At 40.2% G+C, this 25481-nt stretch overlaps 1 long non-coding RNA gene across 1 annotated transcript; it reads right to left on the reverse strand.

Moving 5' to 3' along the window:
- Positions 1 to 2442: 2442 nt before the first annotated feature.
- LOC118558798 lies at positions 2443 to 23297 on the reverse strand. The gene is made up of 3 exons (XR_004928477.1): positions 23215 to 23297; positions 22885 to 22971; positions 2443 to 3743 (listed from the first exon to the last, which is right to left on the reverse strand). It is a non-coding gene; the product is annotated as an uncharacterized LOC118558798 (long non-coding RNA).
- Positions 23298 to 25481: the final 2184 nt, after the last annotated feature.

Consider the following 25481-nt stretch of genomic DNA (forward strand, 5'->3'; position numbering starts at 1 on the left):
GCTCATACCCTGAGCTATCTCTATAGTTGTGCTGTGATAGGCCTAGGCTGCTGGAGGACATCAGGGTCTAATTTTCTCACTCTACTGATTTCTACTGTTCTCCAGTTTTGCATTGTATTACATTGAAATGACTGTCGTCATTTCAGCTTTTAACTTTTTGCTCTCTCTCTTTTTCTTCATAGTAGGTACACCTGGTCTGGCGTTTTGTTAACTGTGACATCATCCAGAGAAGACGGCTCACCCGCTACTACCATCTAATGTAGAACAGATTACTAGATCAATGTGTGCTTCTGTGCTTTTTTGTCTCTCTTGTTGTGTCTCTGTTCTGTCTTCTGTAACCCCAGTCGGTCGAGGCAGATGGCCGTTCATACTGAGCCCGGTTCTGCTGGAGGTTTTCCTTCCCGTTAATGGGGAGTTTTTCTTCCCACTGTCGCTTCATGCTTGCTCAGTATGAGGTATTGCAGCAAAGCCATGTACAATGCAGACGACTCTCCCTGTGGCTCTACGGTTCCCCAGGAGTGAATGCTGCTTGTCGGGACTTTGATGCAATCAACTGGTTTCCTTATATAGGACATTTTTGACCAATCTGTATAATCTGACCCAATCTGTATAATATGATTGAACTTGATTTTGTAAAGTGCCTTGAGATGACATGTTTCATGATTTGGCGCTATATAAATAAAATTGAATTGAATTGAATTGAATCTTTCCTCTATTACAAATATTATTACTTCTGTTTTGTTTTAATTCAACTATGGAAAAATTTGGCACATCCAGGCATTGATTTCTTACTCAGTGCCTGAACTGGTTCATAGTCACCTGGTGACATGGTGATGTAGAGCTGTGTCAGGGAGGGGCTGATCCCCGGTTGGGTGGCAGCTATTCACTATTCACATGCATGTACATGCACACATGCGGTAAACGAGAGACTGGAGAACAACACAGAGAGATGCAGTGTGACATCATACCATAGTCCATCTGAAATATTACCTTTAATTTTTCACATCATTATTTCTTAGCTCTTTCTTTGTCGAAAAAAAAAAAGTATTTTATAAAAAGTAAACTTCAAGTACATTGCCTCATTTTCAGTAGTAAATACTAAGTACACTTCGGGTAACCTTAAATAAACAACTTATTTCTGAGGGATTTAACACAATGTCTCATTACAATTTAATTATGTTTACAAAATGACAATAAAGACTTGATTCTTGATTAATTTTGCATAGGAATCACAAATGTTTAGAGTTTAGCTTGCAACATTTTTATGTGTTAAATTGACTTTCCACCAACTAAACACCCAGACAAACCGAGGCGTCTCTGCCTCTGCAGTTTCACACGTCTACCAGCCTTCACCACAGACCCTCAGTGGTCGGAAAAAAACACGAGAGAACCAGAAGCTCAGCAGCTTTGGTCTGCTTCTGCTCCATCAGCTGGTTTTTACCTCAGGTTCAGTCACGGTTCTTCTGACACGTTTTATAATAGCTTAGCATGTCTGCTAACGCTGCATGTCAGCCTTCCTGTTAGTAGGAGGACCAGCTCAGATCAAGCTTCTCCCCTCAGACCAGAAATCATGTGGTCGATGACATCACTTCCTGTCCAGACCTGATTATGTCTTATTTAGTGAAGAACTCCTGGCTTTGCACCAATGAGATTTTTAAAACACAAACATAAATGTGTACTTTACATGAGGATGTTGAGTTAGCAACATTAGCAGTTCTTCATTATTTCCTGGTGTCCTACACAATAGGTTAAAAGTCACACAAGGAACAACACTTACCAACTGCACTACAGAAGAGTCCCTAATTGTTGGAATCACCCCTTTCTCCAAACGCAGACTTGATTCCATCTTCGCCTGGTAACACTCGGGTGCAAAATTTAAAGCACATACATAGAATTGCAAGAAGTGTCACCGGAGCATCGTTATCAAAGATTAACTTAATCCACTGCACCCTGGTAGTAAGGTCCACAGATGCAGGCAGACTGAAAACATTTCCAAGTTTATTTTGCCAACCAGCAAAGGAGCAGTTAACATGAGCTCAAAGGTTTGGACATCTTTACTCTTAACACAACGCATTAGTGGCGGAGATGCAACTAATTTCAGGTGATTTACAAGAGGCTAGCATGGCTTAGGTCAGCGTCCTTCTGTGAGTGACCAGGCACCAAATGCTTGGTTTATGGAGAGTGCACTCATGTGGGTTTTTCTGCTTTGTACACAGAGTCCACACAAAAAAACTCAAGTCATTTTCACACTCCTGATTTTCTGGAAGGTTTTAACGCCCAACACACAAGTTTTAATCTAATTTCCAGGTGATGACTCCTATAACAACTCATAATTACCATAACTGTAAAGCCAATATTGTGTTCCTGTGGGTCTAAAAGTCCAGACCAGAGCTTCATATCTGAAATTCTGCATCAAACTACTTATTGACCCGGTTTTATGTTCTTCATAGTCCTGTTTGCTCTCTAACAAACCTGTGAAGCTAGAAAAGAAATAGCTGCAGTTCTACTCAGAATAAATTACACAATAAAATGTCACAATAAACAATAAAATGTCAATTTTTGGGACTGGGTTTTATTGAGTGGTATCAGAGTAAAGGGACTGAAGACAAATGCATGCCACACTTTTCAAATTTCATTTGCAAAACCATTTTAAAGCCATTTTATTCCATATTTTTGCTTAACCACTGTGTGCTATTCTGAAACACAACAAAACATTAAAATGAAGAAAGATCATTTTTCGGGGAGCTGCATTCATTTTAAAGTCAAATTATAATTACCTCTTTAAAAAAAGACATTTAATACATTTTTCAGTTCAATTAATCTCAATGGAAAATGCATTGTCCATTGAGATTATGTATTGTGTAGGAAATTATTTTATAGAAAAATAAACGTTACCAGATTAAAAATTAAAGGATTTAACTTTGTTCTAAAATCAAAGAATCTGGTCAATAAAACAAAACCAAATAAATCCAACACTTAAACCACTAGGGAGGTAAATATGGAGACAAACTGCAGATTTCATCAGGGGGTAAAACCCACTGAGGACAGACCTGTGACCCATCAGGAAGCTCTGAGTGGGAAGGAATCAAGGAACCAGTGGGTCCAGTTGGACTTCATTGGAGTCCACTGACAAAAATTCCACAGAAAAGTTGAAGCTATAAGCACTGGCAGATATGCACTTGTGTCTTGTGAATGTAGAAAACCTAAATTAAGGTTCATTCAACATTACCTAAAGTTTGTTTATTTCAAAGCATGTCTAGATCAAAACCTTAAAAACAAGCTACGGTTTGGTTTAACACTCTGACAGGTTTTTGTGCAGCTTTTAACAGGTTTGATTCTGCGGTTTTGGTTTTATTTGCATTGCAAGCTGCTGTGAAGAATAGTTTCCATCAGACAGCCACAAACAAACAGGAACAATGTGTCTGTTTGTTAGAAACAAGCTAAAGAACCGCAGGTGAGAACATGATGAAGCTGCAGAGGAACCATCATGCTGCAGAGGTTATAGTAGTAAAACAGTGAAGTTACTGAGAATATTACTCAGCACACTAAAGTGAAACAATGAAATACATTCAGGACGCCTTGGTTTTCATCTAGCTGAGCTCATTTATAGAGAAATAAACACATTTTCACCAGAAATCGATCTTTAGAAGCAGGCTGTAAATGAGCCGACAGCTGGAGGTTTCTGCTGGAACTGGAGGACTAACTCAGTGAAGAGTAGATGACTTCTGGTTCTGGTGGATATTCTAAAAAGAAAGAGAAAATATAAGATTGAAACAAAAAATAAACTGATAAAATTAAGAACAATTGTTAATTTCATCACAAAACTGAGGATAACACTAAACATAAAAACTGGGGGAAAAAAATAAACATAAAAACTAAACTCAAACGTCGTTCCCCCTGCAAGCTGTGCAAAGATCTATAAGCGAGCACAAGTGATTCTGCACACTGCAGCCTCCGTAGACCTCGTCTGAGAACAGCGGCAAGCACAGCCTCACCAGAGAACCTGTGGAGAAGTGCCCTGGAGCTACTCCACAGAGCTTGTAAGGAGGGCTTTCATCCTAAGGTGGACCGCTAGTCAGTGGCTCTCCTGCAATAATTTATTGCTACAGTCACCAGAACCTGGTCCTAACGGGATAAACTACCTACTAGTTCTTTTCTAAAGCAAATTTATGTGAATGTGTTGTGGGTTGTGTTTTGAGGTTTTTAAAAAAAGTTTATTTCCATAGCGGTTTTGTTAAATACTGATAGAACATTAATGTTTGTTTCCGGCCTGCTTATTACATGAAATATGATGAGAAAGACCTTTAAAATAAACCCAACAGTTCGCTAGCAATGGCTTTCTTAATAGCTTTGCTACTAGCAAGGTAAATATAACTACAGTTTGTTTAAACATGACACATGTGTTGTTTTGTTTGGATTAATGGTATTCTGTGTAATTTCAGAAAAATCTTCAAGCTAATGGCCACGTGACCAACTCCCAGTCATCTTCCCCTTACAGCGCCCTCTACATTGTTAAGTTACTAGTTTGAGAAAACCTTTCTCTGCAGAAATAATTACATTAATTAAAAAGTGAGTGTCCTAACGCTTATTGATTTTTTAATTTAAAAAATCCTTCTTTAAAATGTTATTTACTCAAACCTTTTATCTACCTTGGAGTTGCATTTTGAAAGGGTTGAACAAATACTAAATGTTCAAAATTAGGTAAGCTAATTTAACTTCCCTCACGATTTTTTAAGATGGACTTTGGTTCTCTAAAATAAAGAACCTTACCAAATGCTGAAATTCATTGAATCATTCTTATGGTGATGGTTTTCAGATATTTTGTCTTTTTGATTTGTTGTGTGTACATAGTTCCTTAGTTTCTCTAATCTTGATTTTGCTGAGTGGTTGTAGTTAAGTTTCACTGGCCTAGTAAAGAAGATTTATTGATTGAAATGAATGATTAATTAACATAAACAACATTATATAACAGTGTTCATTGGACACTATTTATTTATTTGAATAAACTCTTATATCTGAGAAGAAGTTTTCAGTATTCCAAATATGTGTAGAGTTTGTTAAAAGAATACCAGAGCTACTTATTTAACTATTGTCCAGTGAATATCAGCCAACTGGGCTGATATTCACTGGACAATTCCTAACAGACTGAGAGTTCTGTGATTAAACATTAAATAACTTAAAAGCATGTGTAATGCACAACATTAATATATGATTTGAGTCAAGCCACAATGAGTAGGTTGGAGGTCAGGGGTCACAAGAGAGAGAGCAATGAAATTGGATAAAATTTACTGGTCCAAAGGAGTAAATGTTTCAGCTGCAGCATTACAGTCGTTTCTTTAGAGCAGGGGTCTCCAACTCCAGTCCTCGAGAGCCGGTGTCCTGCAACCTTTAGATGTGTCCCTAGTCTGACACACCTGAATAAAATAGCACAATTAGCTCCTCAGGTTCTTCAGACTCTTGCTAATTAACTGATTATTTGACTCAGGCGTGTCAGACCAGGGACACATCTAAAGGTTGCAGGACACCGGCTCTCGAGGACTGGAGTTGGAGACCCCTGCTTTAGAGTTTGGTCAAAACAATATGAAAGAATGGATCCATTCTGGCTTTGATCGAGACTTCACACTGGTGGTCGTCAAGGAGTGGAAAATATTTTTTGATGCACTTTGGAACATTACTACCAACTAAACATAATTTAAACCCCACTGTCTATCTGAGTGTTGTTACTGACTATCTCCATCCCTTATAAACATAGTGTAACAGTCTTCTTATGGCTACTTCCACCAGGATAATGCTCCATGTCACAAAGCTTAGATACTTTCACACTGGTTTCTGAATATGATAATTAATTCAATACTACAGTCTCCATATTGACCTGTTTTGAGTCCAATAGAACAACTTTAGGCTTTGGTCCAACAGCAGATTCTTATCATGGATTTCTGGCCTTCATATCTGCAGCAACTGTGTGCTATCATGTCAAAATGGACCAAAATCTATAAGGAATGTTCCTGACACCTAGTTCAATACGCACCACAAATATTTAAGGCAGTTTTACATGAAAAATTTTGTTAAACTGTTTTATTGTTCATTCAAAAGCTATTCAAATTCCTAGAATCTTATGTCACTTTATAATCACATTAGTAAATGTCTTCATTACTGTTTTTTATGAAAGAGTTGAAACTTTGTTGAGTTTTTTAAAGGAAAAAACAATATGTCCTGTTTGTCTTATTCTACAAGCCATGTAGGGGGAACAACAAATATGTTGAAGAGGGTTCTTTGTTCAGATAAGACCAGTCTCACGTGTCTTGGCTGAACATGCATTGTAAACTATCATTGTATATCCCCTCTGTGAAACATGGTAGTGGCTGCATCATACTAAGGGAGTGCTTTTCCTCTGCCAGGATGGGAAGCTGCTCAGAGTTAATGGGAAAGTAAATGGAGCTAAATCTAGGGTAATCCTAGAGTTTCTGCCTAAAGGCAGAGTCAGCAATTTTTCTGGACGTTTCCCTGAGTCTCTTATGAATAACTGAACATACGCAAGACCATCTTATCTGCTCTTCCACTTCTCAAGGGGACCACATGAAAAACATCTCCCAAATCAACGTTGGTCTTATTTCTCTCTTCAGAGGCCTTCCTCTTATTGGCATAAATTTGATCGGGGTTTGCTTCTTGTGACTTTCAGCCATGTTCAAAGTGTATGGTGAGAGCAGCTGAGCTACAATGAACAGCTAACACCGAAGCTAACCGCTAAGCTAACCGCTAAGCTTACTGGATACATGAAAACTAGAAGTGTCCATGCACAGCCAGCATGGGGAAACTAACAAGAAATGTGCACATACACTGAAGTTACGAGAGCAAGGCAGAATGATTGGCATGATGGAAAACCAATAGATAAGATGATACCCCTAGAACTCTATGGACAGAGGGGGTTGAGAGCAGGACCAAACTCCTGAAATACCTGCCCTTTGGACTGAACAGCAGTGATTGGTTAGTTTTTACAGGCCTGCAGCTCCCCCCGAGATTCTTTTTCTGAATACATGATATATTGATTACTTTGAGGATGGAAGGACAATTTCACCCAGTATAACAAAAACTAATTCTGAACAGGATTACCAACTATAATTTTAACTCCAAAAGATTTGTTTCATCAGCAGGTAGAGTCTGCTCTGACCCTTCCTGTGAAGAGCATCTGTGTTGTCACTCCAGTCCAGTTTATTAAGGCAAGGCAAGGCAAGGCAAATTTATTTATATAGCACAATTCAGTACAAAGACAATGCAAAGGTCATCTAACTCAATGTGAGTCTCCTGGATATTCATTGATGTTTATGCAGTGGGTCTGTGTCTGATGAGAATACAGCAGTAGCTCCCCCTGTAGATAAGGAAGCTTTTCCGCTGGCACCAGTCCACAAAGTCACGTGTCCACTGTCTGAACTCTAAATCGTCCTCATATATGACGAGACTGAGAATGGCAGAGTCATGAGAGAACTTTGGAAACTTTGAAATTTGACAGAGAAGTCTGAAGTGTGGAAAATTAACAGGAACAGTGCTTGCATAGTTTGCTGTGAGTCCCCCATACTTCAGACCAGCCATTCAGAGATACAACACTCACATGCTGTAGGTGGCCAGTGAGACACTTCAGTATCCACTGAGACAGGTGGTTGTATATACCTGAGCGTTCCATCTGGACCCTTAGAAGACCAGGCTTATGGGAGGGATTATTAAAAGCACAACGGAAACTAAAGTAACATGAACCTCACATTGCCTTCAGGTTTCTCCAGGTGGGTCAGAGCTAAGAGCAGGAGGATGATTATGGCATTATTCACCTAAAACAAAAACCTTAAGAAAGGTAAAGACAGTTGTGGACCAAACTCTCAAGGGTTTTCATCAGATTTGAGGTCAGCGCTATTGACTAGTAGCTGCCAATGTCTTTTGGGTGTGTGATTGTTGCCCCTGGTACTACAGGGGCAACAATTGGATGAAAACAGCTGTTGGATTTCCACAGCTGTTTTCATCCCCATCGTTAGGCTTTTGGACATTAGGGGGGCTGTGGTAGCATGAGGCAATACTTGGACCCACAGAGATTACAGCCAGTCCAACTAGACCAGAATATAAATTCAGTACATGTCATTGTCATTAGGTTTACTGTGGTTTGCAGGATCACTATCTGCTCCTTTGTGCACGGAGGAACAGGACAGGTTCCCCCAGAGCATTAAGAAAATAACCTTCACTTGGCCATATGTGTAAATCTTTCTGAGCAAACTATCAGAAACAAATTTCCTAAGGTGGCCTGAGGGCCTGATGTCCTCTGGTAAGCTCATGCTCAGTGCCAGGGTAGGTGGAACTCAATTACCACTGGTTCTTTTCATATGTGAGACTAGATTCACTCTGAGTTCACGTGGCAATTGTAAAAGGGTCTGGAAAAGCTCAGGTGAATGTTATATTGTCTTTAAAGTTTATTCTTGCCTTTTCCTGTGACTGTATATAGTTGTATAATACTATTTATCTGTTTTTCACAGCAGCTGCCAACCGTAGCCAGCATTGTTTTGTCTTGAGAGGAAAAGGCTCTGAGAAGTCTGCTCATGAAGGCCATTGCTGGAGAGCAAAAGGGTTAAAAGACTAACATGTTTTCATGTTTTTTAGAAGGGACCAGTTCCCTTCTGGTACAATGTTCCTGTTCTGTAACCTGTTCTCAATTCTTGCAAGAATTTATAATTATTTTTACTAGCTTGGATGAATATTTTCAACTCTTTTCTTGAGCATTTAGGAACTAAATAAGATTCTTCCCACAACAACTGTCTGCAATGTTGTTGATGTTTGGTAATGATTTGCTGTTGGTCTGAGGGGCAAATACATGAAAGGACAGTGTCCCTGGGACACAATGACCTGTACAGGATAAATTATCACACCCGATTACTATTAGATTCGAGATGAAATCCTTTAACCTGACTCCGCCAGATGGATTTGTTCGCATATCCATCTGGAAACCTTCTGTTGAAGTAATTTTGGGAAGGGGCAAAAATACTGGTTAGCTGATTGGCCTATGTTGGTGATAGACGGGCCAAATAAAGCAATCAGATCAACGAAGCATATGACGTACTAACAGCGACGACGAAAACACAACCACAAGCTCTTGCCGAAACCAGTCGGGAGAAGAGCAAAAACATCTTATCCTCTGAGAAAAGCTTCCAGAGCAGTGTTTTGCTCTTCTTTCAGTGAAGAAATACTCTGTAATTCCGATAAAACTTGCTCGATAGCCACGCTAACGCTAGTTTCATCGGCTGAAGCCGCCATGTTCTTTAGACTAAACTGACGCGCTTCTCGTTGCGTCACACCTCAACCCGCCTCAAAGTCAGCGCTGATTGGACGTTCGTTTGGTGAACTGCTCCAAATCTTCTTTAACGGAAAGTAGCCAGACTGATCTGCGAGTGAAACCTTGAAAGCTCGCGAGATCAGGATGGTCTCACGAGGCTAGAAATCCTTAGCCTCATTAGTAGACCCTTCGCTGGTTTAGTAAGTCCTGGGTTCATCCTGATAAATTATTTTACCCAGGTTCATATGGCAAAAGGATGCATGCAAATGTCCTAATAGATCTCAATACTCCAGGTTAAAAAAAATAAAATTGCGTAACTTCTCTGGACGGGTTTATTGTTATTGAAAGATTTTCTTTTCACCGAGAGACATATTCAGTCCTAGGAGTTATCAATAAACTCAGCCTTTTAAGCAGTACCTTTACATAGTTGTTTAAAGAGTTAATTGCTATAATCAAAACTTGTGCTCACATGCAGAGGAGGAACATTAGACTAGTAACCGATCATCAGTTCTCTGATAGCTCCTTGCATAGTGGCTCAGAGTTAATTGCTATAATCAAAGGGATGATTTTAGCAAATCAACGTGTATGTGAGGACATCACATTTAGGTTGATGTGACAAAGTCAGTTTGCACCTCAGACTGTGTACGGACTCAGTGGTGTCCTGGTCAGGATCTGCAAGGAGATACCCCAGAACACTATCTGTCATGTCAAAAGGAGCTTATATACAAGGAAGTTGAGGCCAGAAAAATTACTGATACCATTTTGAGCCGCTGAAATTATATTTCAGCAAAATGGATGAGTCAGTTTTTCACATTCCCCATGCTACATCAGTTTGGCTTAGAGGGTGACACGGGAGTGGATTTTCACTCCTGTCCCATCCCACTCCCACAGAAACAATTTGTGTCCCGTCCCAATCCCGGGCCAGAGTAGAAAAAAACAGTCCTGTCCCGTCCCGCTCCTGGTAAAATTACTCCCACTCCCATCCCACTCCCACTCAGAATGACTCCCGCTCCTGCCCCACTCCCATTCTTGTTGTCTTCATTAAGTTTTCTGGCAATACATTAAACCTGAATGTCTATGACGGGTCAGTTAAGTTCCTGTTTTAGCTGTAGTAAAGGCCAGTTAATGTTAAAGGAATAATAATAAAAAATAAATAAATAAATAAATAATAAGAGTAATAAACAAGGAAACAGACCATGGCTATCGTAGTTGAATGAACAAAATGTACATTGTTGCCTTTTAATAATTCATTAATTGTTTCACATGAACAATGAAGTTACTTTTATGTTTCAAATTGCTGAAACTAAAGAATAATGCACCTAGCAAGAGATCTATACTCAGTTTATAAAAAAGTGCAAAAAGGCTTTACTTTCACAATTTAGATAATGTACCTCGATGGTTCAAAAACTCAGTTTAGTAAAAGAAAAAGTTCAATATCATTCAAGCATGTTAGTATTTTTCCATTTGCAATAAATTATCCATGAACTAATTAGGGTTTACCATCAGAACCAATACATTCATCGAACATTAAACACATTCTTAGACAGACGTCTCAACTTTTATTAAAAAAATGAGAGTGAGATTATGTTAATTTTTGGGGGTGGTGCGGAGCTGGAGGTGGAGCTAACTGGACCCAGGAAAAGCCGGTCCAGTGTTTTACTTTTGTTAAAAAGTGAAAGAGAAGTGTTAACATGTTGTTCAGTTATTGGGTTAAAACAGAAAAAAACACAACAGTTCAAATAATACCAAATAAAATAATAAAGTAGTTTTAAGTTATTGGCCGTATTATTACACTGTTGAGTCCAGGAAACATGTTTTACATGCAGGGTACTGAGTGTTAACACCATGACATTCAACTCTTGACAAGTTTGTCAATATTTGCAACTTTACAGTCACTCTGTGAGTTTAATAGATAAGTCCTTACTTCTGACTTTGCGTTGCAAATCCAACTTTTCGAGGTTGAGTTCGCCACTAGAGGTTGATTATGGAGCGCTCCATAGTTGATCCCCAAACTAATTGTCTTTGTGCCTTTCTTTCCTTGTGTAGTATGATGTTCTAGGTGCTTAGACCTGACATTGTACCTGCTATTGGTTTACTCCCGCTCCGGTCTGCTCCCGTTGATATTTAATCCTGTACTGTCCCAATCACGTGATATTTACTAATGTTCTCTCCCATCCCGCGGGATTCCCGTGGGAATCACGTGATTTCCGAAAAAATGTCACTCTCTAGTTTGGATATCCAAAATGATTTGTTTCAATTGAGATCTGATGTATTTTGTACATGCTCACATACATAGATAGATAAAAATCATGTTTTCTCTGAATAAAATTCTGAAATTAAGGGCTGGTTTTTATTTTTACCTTTGTGAGACTATGTCATTGCAATACAAGTCTGACTTAGTCTGAGGTTTTCATAAATTCTTGTCAGGAGGGCCAGTTTTGTGGAGGGTGGTAAGTCATAACAGTTTGAATGTATCTTTGCAGTGGAAACCACAGGGCATCTCACCTTTGTTTGCTTGATGAGATGCATTCAAATCAAAGTAAGATGCAAACAGTTTCTCAGGGTTTGAAAGGAATCAGCAGCTACAAACCAAACCACAGCCACACTTTTAACCTGCTAGTTCCAACTAGGCTTAAGAGGCTCCAACTACCTTCTCATAGTTTTGCACACCATTAAAAATAAAAAATAGATATTGCTCATTGGTACATTATGTGAAGATGTAGAACCACTGAAAACTCTGTTTAGTGACTAATGAAGTCCACTGAGATGCTAAATCATTAAGCATATTAAAAAAAGAGGCACTTTGATAATTCAAGCACCTGTTTTGTACTGGCATAAATCTCATTATCATGAGAAATTGCATCACGGTATCTCATGGTAGTGAGATATGTTCTTGTTATCAAATAAAAAAGAGTTTGGAAAGTTTTGCTACGCTTCCATAATTAGATTTATAAGCTGAAAGTGAATAACTTAAGGCTCCCACATACTCAGGCGTACTGTGCAAATACTGTGAGCTGTGCTCACTCTGGACTGACTCTCCGCAGAAATTTTAGCCTTCATAGTCAAGGTTACCTATTGCATACAATTCTTGTGACTGATTTCTACATTCTGTCAGTGGGGCAAAGTGGTGTAACAACTGATGAAAGTGGCTTGTACTTGTATAGCACTTTTAACTACTCTGACGACCTCCAAAGCGCTTCACACTACTGTCAGTCATTCACCAATTCACACACACATTCACACCCTAACTGTGGGGAGCTATGTTAGTAGCTACAGCTGCCCTGGGGCAGACTGACAGAAATGAGGTTGCCATGTATCTGCACCACCAGGCCCTCTGACCACCGCCAGCAGGCAATGCGAGTGAAGTATTTTGTCCAAGGCAACTGAGACAGTCAGAGTGTGGGATCGAACCAGCAAGCGGCCAATTGCAGTATGAACTCCCTAACCTGCACCCTTGTCGCCCTGTTTTGACTGTTTCATTAGCTAACTAAGCGCCTAGAGCTGTTTCTTTTCCAGCAGGCTCCCACCGCATTCCTGTCAGTCAGAACAGAGAGGAAGTGTGATGCTGCGCTCATTGCGACCACCTGTTTGGAGCAGCTCATTGTATCAAGCTTCATGATACATATAAAACAGTGCGATGTAAAAACTTCTTGGCGCGGAGCAGTTTATAGTGGTTCACCACGTACGCAGTCATAAAGATTGAGCTATGCGCATACCTGTCTGCGTGGGGTCCACGCTTAGCCCACCTTGAGTATGCACAGACTCTGCATACTCTGTGGAATAATGTCCATGCATGTATGTGGGGGCCTTTGGAGTTTCAAGGGATAATTTGATGATTTTAATATCGGAATGAGTGATGTTTTGTAGGACAGAAAAGAGTCTTCAGATTTTAGCTAATTTTAACTTTGTAAATCACACATTTTCGTATCATAGGTTTCAATGCAGTATTAGAGTATAGAATATAATACCCATCCACAATGTCACAACAGTGAAGTTTGTTGTTGTTTCCACACAAAAAAAATAATGTTAGTTTGCTAAAGTCAAATGACAATGCCAGTCATCTTCATCAGGTGTGACTGGTCAACTTGCTCCAAGCCTTTCAATAATCTTGTTAGTCAGATTGAGACATGGAAATGATATTGTGATGTTTTTCACTAATTTTTTGGAAAAAAGATGCAACTAACCAGGAAACTATTTTGTTCAGCACTAGGAAGTAACACCTGCAGCCTAATGAGAAACCTTGTAAGTCCAGAAAAAACAGGTAATAAGACTTGTGATGAGTTTGGGAAGCTATTTAGTAGTCTAAAATAGCTCTGTGTTTGGAGTTAGGCACAGATAACCTTGCCTCTTGCAACTTGAAGTTGCGAAGAAGCGACTGTCTTTCTCACTCATGCAAACACACGTTATTGACTATGTTTTTTCCATTCTTTACTATACTTAACAAGGCAGGATGTTTGCTATGGACATTCTGTGCCTTACACAAAAATCCAACAACAAACAGTGCTCAGGTTCGGCTGAGTGATATCATATTATCTCAAGGCACTTTCAAATTCCATCAAATCCTCCAGGTAGGTCAGAAAGTTTCCTCTCTAAGGAAATCCAGCAGATTGCATCAAGCAGCATTCACTCCTCCTGAAAGAGCGTAGAGCCACAGTGGACAGTCGTCTGCATTGTTGATGGCTTTGCAGCAATCCCTCATACTGAGCATGCATGAAGCGACTGTGGAGAGGAAAACTCCCCTTTAACAGGGAGGAGAACCTCCAGCAGAACCAGAACCAGGCTCAGTGTGAACGCTTATCTGCCTCGACCCACTGGGGCTTAGAGAAGACAGAGCAGAGACACAGAAAGCACAGAAGCTCACATTGTGCCAGTAATCTGTTCTACATTGGATGGTAATAGTAGGTGAGCCGTATTCCCTGGATGATGTCACAGCTAACAGAAACCCAGATCAGATGTACCTAATATGAAGAATAAAAATTGTAGAACAAATACTGTAGTTAAAAGTTGAAATGATAAAAAACAATGCAAATTGAAGAACAGTAGGATTAAAAATTCTAGGAGACATTAGGAGAAAAACAGACCCTGATGTCCTCCAGCAGCCTAAGCCTATAGCAGCATAACTATAGAGATAGCTCAGGGTAACATGAGCCACTCTAACTATAAGCTTTGTCAAAAAGGAAAGTTTTAAGATTAGGCCTAAAAGTAGACGGGGTGTCTGCCTCACGGACCAAAACTGGGAGTTGGTTCCACAGGAGAGGAGCCTGATAGCTAAAGGATCTGCCTCCCATTCTACTTTTAGAGACTCTAGGAACCACCAGCAGACCTGCAGTCTGACAGCGAAGTGCTCTGCCGCCAACGTTCCACAGAATGTTGCAGGAAACTCAGGAGAATGGCAGATTCCTGGCTTATATGAAGGTGGTTTACAAATTCCAACAAATATGTTAGAGTTCCTAGAGCTAAACCCACCAAAACTAATGTCTAAATCAGGGGTGTCAAACTCATTTTGGTTTAGGGGCCGCATACAGCTTAATCTGATCTCAAGAGGGCCACACGTGTAAACTCATTGCAAGATTAAATAGAACTAAATAAATGTGGACTTGTTGTTAATTTTTATATTAAATGAATTTCACTTTTACACAATATATTATGAATAACCTCAGCGTTTTTAAGAAAAGTATGTGCAATTTCAACAATACTTTTACTCAGTTAAACATTTACTTGTGCATTATGCATAAGAACTGATCACAGTGATTGTACAATGTTGAAAAACATTTATTCACATTTTTTGGAACTTAAAAACACTGCATGACAAAATACATCAAACGGATAAAAATTATGAAATTATTAAAATTTTTCCACACCTGAAGCTTAATCTGCTAATTAAAACACAGCGCCCCTCGTGGACAATATATGAACTGCAGATTTTCAATTAAACGAAGTACATGTTTTTTTCAATAATTGTTTTATCATTCTTTTCCTTTTATCTCCTCTTTCTTTCACCTTTTGTTTTTTTCTTCTTGTTCTTCCTTTCCTCTCCTACTTTCCCATTGTAGTGTCCATATAATTTGAGATATTCCCCGCATAAATCATAATAAAACTATTCACATTCATAAATCAAGCGGAGCGCTATGGCAAAAGCAGTTCTGCTCCACTCGTGAAAGTCAAATCTGATGAGCTCTTTTTGGCATTAAGACAACAATTCTTATTGTCACATTGCCAGACAGGACACTGGAAAAAAAAAATTATTATTATTTTTTTTAATAATGATGATGCATTTAGCCACAGGGCCGGACTAAATTGTTCGGCGGGCCAGATCCGGCCCGCGGGCTGTATGTTTGACACCCCTGGTCTAAATTATACAGGACACCACGCCCGCTGACAGGGGGGGACAAACGGGTAAATTGGACAGAGGGGGGGGGGGAACTGAGACAGTGACCATTAAAATGGTCAGTGTCAGTCAGCGCACGCTAACTGCAGCAGCAGCAGTGTCACGGCTCTCTGCTGCTCCCCCTCCCCTCTCGTACATGGCTCAGTGGCGCCAGCCAATCAGCACCCAGGCTCAGCCTGGCCCGCCCACTCAGCTTCTCTCCACTCAACACACAAACAACCGCGCTGCTGCTGCTCAGACTCGGAGAGAGAGACCGCAGAAGCGGAAAAACATGAAGAGGGACAGTAGCGCCGTTTGGCTCTATTTTAATACGTAAAAGCTGTATGTTTTGTAAAAAGCCGGTTAAATTCAGTGGAAACACAACTAATTTATCTAAGCACGTGAAAAACCATGGACAAGAAAACGTAGAGCGACAGAAAAGAAGAGAGGAGACGAAACTTCTCTGATTGCCCCGACAGACCAGACCCACAGACTGACGTCACTGATTGAGGCGTTTCAGTCCTCCAGAGAACATCCAGGTAGATCAGGGTGGTCATCTTCAGCAGCAGTTCATGTTAAATTTCAAAGTAGATATTATCTATCATATGTTACTGGAGCCCACACAGAAAATGTAATTAAGACCTTGAAAGACCCAGTACATATATCCTATTAAAAAGTGTTATTTAAGATAACATTAGCTAATCCTTTATTTATCCCACGACGGGGAAATAAATAGGATTAAAGCAACAGGCAGGTGCACACAGCACAGACAAAATTACATAGGGTTTGAAAGATATAAGAGGTAGATTAGGAAAAAAGACTGAACATATTATTATTATTATTATTATTATTATTTAATTGTAATAATAAAATAAAAATCACAAAACCCAAAAGGTCAACAGTTTCATGATACATTAAGCGTCGGCAGGTGTAGATGGGGGGCCCAAAAAGACTGCGTTGTCCCGGGCCCTAGAAAAGCTGTCAGCTGGCCTGCAGTACACTATCTAAACTAGATGATTCAATATCTCTTCCTATTATGAAATGGGAAGAGGACTTTGAACAAAACATCTGGGCTCAGATATGTCTAAAAACTTTCAAAATTAGTAGAAACCCCATTTTACAACTTTTACAATACAAAATCCTTCACAGAGTACACTATACAGCTAAAAGATTATTCAAGATGGGTTTTGCACAAGCTAATATCTGTCCACAGGCAATAATCCTGACAATTATATATGTGTTATGGTTATGCACAACAGTCCAGAGGTTCTGGGTCCAGATATGTAAGGACTTATCAAAGTGCCTGACTTGTAAGATTTCACCTTCCCCATCAGTTTGTTTGCTGGGTAACTTTGATGATAGCACTTTGGAAAAAAATCTGTTTGCTGCGTTTCACTGCATTATGTATCGCAAAGAAAACTATCCTCATCAATTGGAAAAGTAAAAACAAATCTCAGTATCAATTAATATAGAGATCTTTTGTTGGATCATATTAGTCTTGAGACAGCATCTGCATTCGCATCTGATCGATCTCTCTGGGCTCCTTTGATGGTGGGGGATTGTGGGATGCGTCCTGTGGGGCATGGAAGCTAATTTAGGGGGTGTCTTGGGGCTCTGGGGGGGGGGGGGGGGGGGGGGGTAGCTCGGAGTGGAGTGTCTAACTATATCTAACATCGCTGGATGTTAGATATAGATAGATAGATAGATAGATAGATAGATAGATTTTCTACTGTTCTTCAGTCTACTGTTCTCCAGTTTTTCATTGTATTACATTGAAATGACTGTCGTCATTTCAGCTTTTAACTTTTTGCTCTCTCTTTTTCTTCATAGTAGGTACACCTGGTCTGGCGTTCTGTTAACTGTGACATCATCCAGAGAAGACGGCTCACCCGCTACTACCATCTAATGTAGAACAGATTACTAGATCAATGTGTGCTTCTGTGCTTTTTTGTCTCTCTTGTTGTGTCTCTGCTCTGTCTTCTGTAACTCCAGTCGGTCGAGGCAGATGACCGTTCATACTGAGCCCGGTTCTGCCGGAGGTTTTCCTTCCCGTTAATGGGGAGTTTTTCTTCCCACTGTCGCTTCATGCTTGCTCAGTATGAGGGATTGCAGCAAAGCCATGTACAATGCAGACGACTCTCCCTGTGGCTCTACGGTTCCCCAGGAGTGAATGCTGCTTGTCGGGACTTTAATGCAATCAACTGGTTTCCTTATATAGGACATTTTTGACCAATCTGTATAATCTGACCCAATCTGTATAATATGATTGAACTTGATTTTGTAAAGTGCCTTGAGATGACATGTTTCATGATTTGGCGCTATATAAATAAAATTGAATTGAATTGAATTGAATAGATAGATATACACTTACACATGCACACAGAGTTACAACAATTTACAGTACCATGTGCTTGTGTTAAAACTCACAGCAAAAATGTGAAGAGTTTATTGGCAATAAAATTTTAATTCTGAAAGATGTACCTCTCTCAGTTCTTCCTTAGCATCCTATACTCTGACATAAAACATACTATACAGCTCATAATAAAATCCAAGATTTTTGTCTTTTTCAGGTAATCGGGCAAAATCTGTTGTATCTAAACTAAGTTATCTAAAAGACATGATTGCTGTAATTTGATTCTTTTAAGGCATGTACTGGTAACTGGTTATAATCATATAATCTCAGATTAAGACATGCGTAATATTGATGTAGCATCGGTGTGCACTAGTGATGTTGCTCACAGAGGTCCAGCAAATGCTCAGGGAGTTTATGCTCAGACACAAAATTAGGGGAGCATCACTACCTCCCATTCTACTTTTAGAGACTCTAGGAACCACCAGTACACCTGCAGTAGGAAGATTTATTATTAACATGAACAAACTGGAATCTGTCCGATAGATAAGATTTCAACCAGCCTAATGCTTTCCCCTTAATCCCTACAGTATGCTCAAGTCTTTGTAGGAGAATATTGTGATCAACTGTATCAAATGTAGCACTGAGATCTAACAGGACAAGTACAGACACAAGTCCATTATCTGAGGCCATGAGAATATCATTAGTGACCTTCACCAGAGCTGTTTCAGTGCTATGATGGCCTCTGAAGCCTGACTGAAACTCCTCAAGTAGGTCATTACTTTGTAAATGTTCACAAAGTTGATTAGCAACTACTTTCTCAAGAATTTTAGATAAGAAAAGAAGATTAGATATAGGTCTGTAATTTACTAACTCATCTTGATCAAGAGATGGTTTCTTAATTAAAGGTTTAATAACAGCTACTTTAAAAGTGACGGATAGTTTTTATTTGTTGTATGAAACCTTGCCCCTTCAACAAGCCCCAAGAAAGAAGAGAAATAGGGTATCAGTTGGGTGACTGAAGCCCCTGGAAAGTAAAGCTTGTGTAAAGTGAAATTAGTTGGGTAAATGTAAATGGAAAAGCTAACTGTGATTTGTGATTTGAGTGGCAATGGAAAAGGGGCTTTTGTGAGTTGAATACTAAAACAATACACCTGAATCATGATGAGACAGCTTTTGTAATTTTTCTGTAATTAGTTTTTTGGACCAATTTGTATATGCTTTGGAATAATCCTCCCCAGTGTCCGAAATTAACTTTGTTATTCACCGGCCAAGTTGGCCGGTAGATGTAAAAATCAACCGGCCAGGCATATTTTTTACCGGCCAAAATATTAATTTTGACCAGACCTCAACTTTTATAAAAATTAAGAGTGAAATTATGTTAATTATGGGGGGCGTGGTTGGGGGTGTGGCTGACTGGAACCTGGAAGAGAAATCTTTGTTTCCTGAATTAAAAATATATATATATATTGTAGTTGATTATAAAAGACACAATATGAATTATCAGATTCACATCCAGGCGATAAAAAACACTACAGATTATCATTATTCTATCCATGTTGGCCAAATTTGTGAATGAGGCAGAGTTTCATCAAGCCAGTACGGTCAGTGGGGGTTCTAGACCAAATGTAGCAGGGGGGGTCAGGGTGGGGCCAGTGTTTTTTCACAGGGGCACAGAACAAAAGATTTGGGGGGGGGGGGGGAAAACTTAACAGGTCAACATTTCATCGTTTAAAATATTAAGTAAGCCAAAGAGCCAATTGTGGCTCTGGAACTGCAGGTTGCAGACCCCTGATCTTTTCTCAATACAGCGGGAGCTTAACGTGAAACAGCTTGATTTTAATTATTGTTATTTTTTTTATATTTATTTTTTAATTATTTTGTTATTTTATTATTGGGTAAAACCATAAACGAAAAAAATGCAACTGATCCAAATGACCAGTCAGTCACGTTATCTTTGTCAGCATTTATCATCCTAAGAAATTTAACATGTTTTTAGTACAGGGGCCATAACAGGGGCCAGGAACAGTTCTACATGGGCATAGGCCCCTGTTGGCCCCTGTTCAGAACCGCCCCTGTGTATGGTTCAAAATTTTCCCCTCAGCTGCAACACTTAAAGCACTCAGGGTTCACGCTGCGTCTTTACGCTGATCTCGCTGCTGGATTTTACCCTCGTGCGCTGCGCCCCCGATGTTACAGGTTACATGTGACGGAATTTTGCGCACCTGAATTCAAGCGCAACGCACCACGCCCACCGAAGCATCGCTGGTCCCGTGTCGTTAAAAACAAAAGAGCATGAAAAACAGTTACCGACTCTCCTACTGACTTTAATTGGGACATTTTGGTACGAGTGGAAGGACATTAAACGTAGCGATTCACGTTTTGAAGGCTGGCCGCTGATAAAAGCACCTGGCTCCAAGAGGGGGCGGGGGAGGCGCAGTAAGAGCGGTGAAGCACAGAGCCGCAGCGCAGGTAGTTAAAAAAAATCAGAATAAATAAGAACAAAACTTATAAACAGACTAATTGGCGTTTTAGACTGTATCTGGTTAGCAGATCTGTTTTCTGATCCAGCGTGCAGCCATGACTGGTTCTGAATGTGAAAGAAGCTGAACCAGCTCCGCAGAAGGCGGGTCTAGACTGAGCTCTGGATGGACAGAGCTGTGAACGGATCGTATGGGTTTTGTCATTTTTATGTTACTTTTATTTTATTTGGTACAAACATTTACTCGCCATGTGGCAGCTAGCCCTCTGAAATTCACTCGCCAAACGGGAAATTTACTCGCATTTGGCGACTGGCGAGTGTTAATTTCGGACCCTGATCCTCCCCCTCTGTTCAGTAGGCTGACAGGGCCGACTTTCAATGTGTGAAACTCAGAATCATGTTGTCTTCAAGTCATTTAGCACAACGTCATCAACAAACTTGCTGTGCATAACTGGAGATGGGTGACCACCTTCAAGCCACATCTCAGCCCAGTAATGAATGTTCTCTTCACAAATCAGAACTAGTTACAATGACTAAATAGTCAACGGAGACAATGAAGCTCTGTCTTCACATAAGCAATGATGAGAGTAAGTCCATTACCTGTAAACCCTGCAGCTCATTATCACAAAGACAGTCCCAAGATTTCTTGCACTAGTGACTACTCCATCTTTGGCCGCTACAATATTTACCATGGGATTAGAAGAAACAAGTTGGCTAATGTTTTGTAGATGACACTGAACAATGTTGAGTAAGTATTATATTATAGAAGCTAATTGAACTAAAAAAAAAATATATATATATGTATATATATGTATATATGGCTGGGCGATATATCGATAGAATAGAAATCATACTGATCGATATCAGATGGAGCGGGAGATCGACAGGCGGATTGGTGCGGCGTCTGCTGTGAAGTGGGCACTGTACCAATCCGTTGTGGTGAAGAGAGAGCTGAGCCAAAAGGCGAAGTTCTCTCTTTACCGGTCGATCTATGTTCCTACCCTCATCTATGGTCACAAGCTTTGGGTCGTGACCGAAAGAACAAGATCCCGGATACAAGCGGCTGAAATGAGTTTTCTCCGTAGTGTGTCTGGGCTCTCCCTTAGAGATAGGGTGAGGAGCTCAGTCATCCGGGGAGGACTCAGAGTAGAGCCGCTGCTCCTCCACGTCCAGAGGAGCCAGTTGAGGTGGCTCGGGCATCTGGTCAGGATGCCTCCTGGACGCCTCCCTGGTGAGGTGTTACGGGCACGTCCCACTGGGAGGAGACCCAGGGGAAGACCCAGGACACGCTGGAGGGACTATGTCTCCCGGCTGGCCTGGGAACGCCTTGGGATTCCTCCTGAGGAGCTGGCCCAAGTGGCCGGGAAGAGGGACGTCTGGGCCTCCCTACTGAAGCTGCTACCCCCACGACTCGACCCCGGATAAGAGGAAGAAGATGGATGGACGGATGGACTGATTGATATTGATAAATATCAACAAATTCAAAACATATATTTTAAGTGCAGCCCTAGCCATTTTATGCTGTTGCTTAGCGACCTGTTTTAAGATCCAGAACATCCAAACACTGAATTCAAACTCAACCCTTTATTCAGCCAACTTTTTACCAAAAAGATTGCGTGCTTTCTGAACTCTTTGAAGGTGGTGAGCTTGGTGATGGCGGTTCCTGTGTCTGTGTTGTGATTGGTTGGGAGGATGTAATGACTGTAATATTAATCTATATGGCTAAAATGCATAAGGAAGGAAAAGTGCAATTCTATGGAACTTTTTATTGACCTTTTTGCTATCTGTCTGTCTGTCTGTCTGTCTGTCTGTCTGTCTGTCTGTCTGTCTGTCTGTCTGTCTGTCTGTCTACACATTTGGGCTGGTGTGTAAAACTGTGTTTTAGTGGAAGGAGCTCAGTCTCTTAATATCAGAACTGCAGTGGACTCAGTTTACAGCGTGGGCATGACAACCTATAGCTAGAACACAGAAACAGGAAGCTGGATGACCGCAGAGTCTGTTAAAGTCAGCTAGCAGAAAAACCACAAACTGCAGCACGGGGGAGGGGGGGGGATTTACTGTACATAACCACAAACATGTAGTAAATTACCAGTAAAATAAAAATAAATCATAAAGTGTCTCACGTTTCCTACAGTTTCAAAATTGTAGAGCTATTATAATGTTAGTCAGGTCCAGTGGTTCATTACTTAATCTTTAGTTGGTTAAAAGGTTTATTGAGAAGTTATTATAAATAGTTTACCAGTTTATTCATGATAGTGTTGTAATTAAGTTACTTCCTTCTTTGAACATTTTTAATGTTCTAAATATTCACCACATTATGTGGTGAAAGATGAAAATGTAACTAAATACCAATAAATACATGAAAGAAACAAATTTACCTGTGTTTGGTGTGTTTTTCCGACGTCTATCCTCTGATATTTTAACATCACTGTAAGTGACACTTTCCTCGCTGTTTCCCTGATTACCTGAAAATAAACAAATATTTATCCATCCATCCATCTATTTGGGGTCATGAGGGGTTCTGGTGCCTATCTCCAGATGTCAATGGGCGAGAGGCGGGGAACAATATTTTTCGCCAACTCTTTTTTAATATGACAACTTTATTAGGATTATGGATTGAAGACATAAGAATTATGCATGTGAAGCAAAAATATAAAAAAAACTTTAATTTAAAAGAATTGATATTGATGAAAGATGTTTGATCCCACCTTTATATTTTCTCTTTATATGATGTAACACGAGTAAAATCAGCAGCAAAACCACAACAAAGGCACATATTAGAGACAGGAGGAGCCAATAGGGAAAAGATTTGGCAGATTTCTCTGAAATGAAGAATTATTATGGGATAAATAATTGATATCAAGACTCAAAGTTAAACATCTGTTTAAATCCTGCTGACCTGAGACAGAGATCCTGCTGGATGGAGACTCTCCATGAGCGCTGATGCTACACCTGTAGAGGCCTTCATCAGAGCTGGTCACATGGTGGAGGGTCATGTGACCTGCAGGCTCAGTCCTGATGAGGGAGCCATCTTTATAGAAAGCAGCTGGGAGGTTGGAGGGAGCGGTCTTTGTGTGACAGCTCAGAGTGACGTCATCTCCCTCCATCACAGGGAGGACAGGACTCTGCAGGATCACTGATCCACCTCAACACAGAGACAAACTACAGCATTTCATCCATTTCCACACAGCTTCATCAACACTAACTCCACAGTCTGATCTTACCAGTGACAGTGAGATGGATGCTGCTGCTGCTGGCTGCTCCCTCTCTCCACTCACACCAGTACTCTCCACTGTCTGATGGGACCAGGAAGTTCATGATACAGGAGGAACCAGCAGGTTGTCCCCATGGATCTTTACACTCAGACTGGCTGGTGGTTGTGTTTCTCCTCACAGTCCATCCAGCAGAGCTGTTGTCCTCCTCACAGCTCAGAGACACAGAGTCTCCTTTAAAGAACTGAGATCTGCTGGGACTCACAGTCAGACCAGCTGAGAGGACTGAAATGATAAAATATTAATGATTTCAGTTATTGAGAAAAATAACAACACTGAGATTAAGACATTCCGTTTAACTATTCGTTATTTCCTTTCCTGAAACATTTTAAATGTCTGAATGTTAAAAGATTTTCAATATAACAGAAATTTACAGACCTTTTAATGTAGAGTAGAGAAGGAAGGTCAGAACTGAAGAAAAAAGTATATATTTTGATCAGGGACTGAACATTTTTAACTTTTATCAAACATGGAAGTCAAACAGATTATCTCTACATTTTGAACCAGACTGGAAAGGTTTCTACTTACAGAGCAGATCTGGTAGAGCTGTGCCTCTCATCGTACCTCTGAATGATCTGACCATCCTTCACTTTAGCTGCTCACACCAAGCTGAGCCCGCCTCCTTCCTCTACATCATGGCGCTCATTTTGTGAGCACTGCAATTATTTTTCCACACGGTTAAAGAATTATATTAACATGAAAAACTGAGTTCAGAAAATTAAAATATGTTTCTACTCAGCAACACTAGTTTGAAATGTATTGAAATATGTAATGGTAATAGTTTCCTATATAAAGCGTAACAGTTGAAAACCACAGAGAAGGTTCATGGATGTAGAAAATGAGTAAATATGGATGGTTGGTAAGACAGGAGGATGGAAGATAGGAGAGGATCTGCAGTGATGCTCCCTGCTGGGGGCACCAAAGCTTAAAGGATTCTTGTGAAGAGAATATTGTTACCAGAAACTTGAGAGCAAATATGGGAGTTAGGGTCATTTTAACCTTTTTCCTGTGTCTAAGCTATGGGAGTAAGAGGAAACATCTGGGTGTCATTTCTACGTAGAAAAACAAGTTGTCTTAAACATCAGAAGATTTGGAATGATATGGCATTCCTCCACAATTGAGCACACACGACAACTTAAGGAAGTGATTGGTTACTCCCAGCCGCTTTGATCGGATGTCCCGTCAAATATGACGTTAGAAGCGACGGCGTATAGAAAATGAATCGGACCGTAACGGGTCTATGCTGAAGTTTTTCTAATATACATAACTTTTTAGAATCAAAAAGATCATTGTGAGAGATTGATCTTATAAGTTCTCGGCTGGTCGGAGTCTTTAGGGCGTGGCCCTGTTAATGTAAGCGCTTGAAGAAGAATAAGGCAGTCTCGGATCATTCCATGTGTGGAACTCCGATGACAATGTGGCCTTGAAAGAGTTGACTGCAGTCTGTTTTTGGTTGAGTACTCCAGGTTTAGGCAAACGAGGTAAAAGCCTCCTATCAAAATTCGAAGCAATAAGGCCTTGGTTTGAGCACGTGAAGTATAAATGTTTATTTTTAACTTTTTTTTTTTTTTTTTGCTCTGGATCCCATAAAAAACCTGATTTAAATTTTATGGGAGTAAGAGGAAACACAGCAGCGGTGCGCGAACCCCGCCGGTGGCCAATAGGCCGGAGTGCGCTTGGCTGCGAGGGCCGATCGACGCCGC

This window comes from Fundulus heteroclitus, unplaced genomic scaffold, assembly GCF_011125445.2.
Source record: "Fundulus heteroclitus isolate FHET01 unplaced genomic scaffold, MU-UCD_Fhet_4.1 scaffold_158, whole genome shotgun sequence".
Classification (NCBI taxonomy): domain Eukaryota; kingdom Metazoa; phylum Chordata; class Actinopteri; order Cyprinodontiformes; family Fundulidae; genus Fundulus; species Fundulus heteroclitus.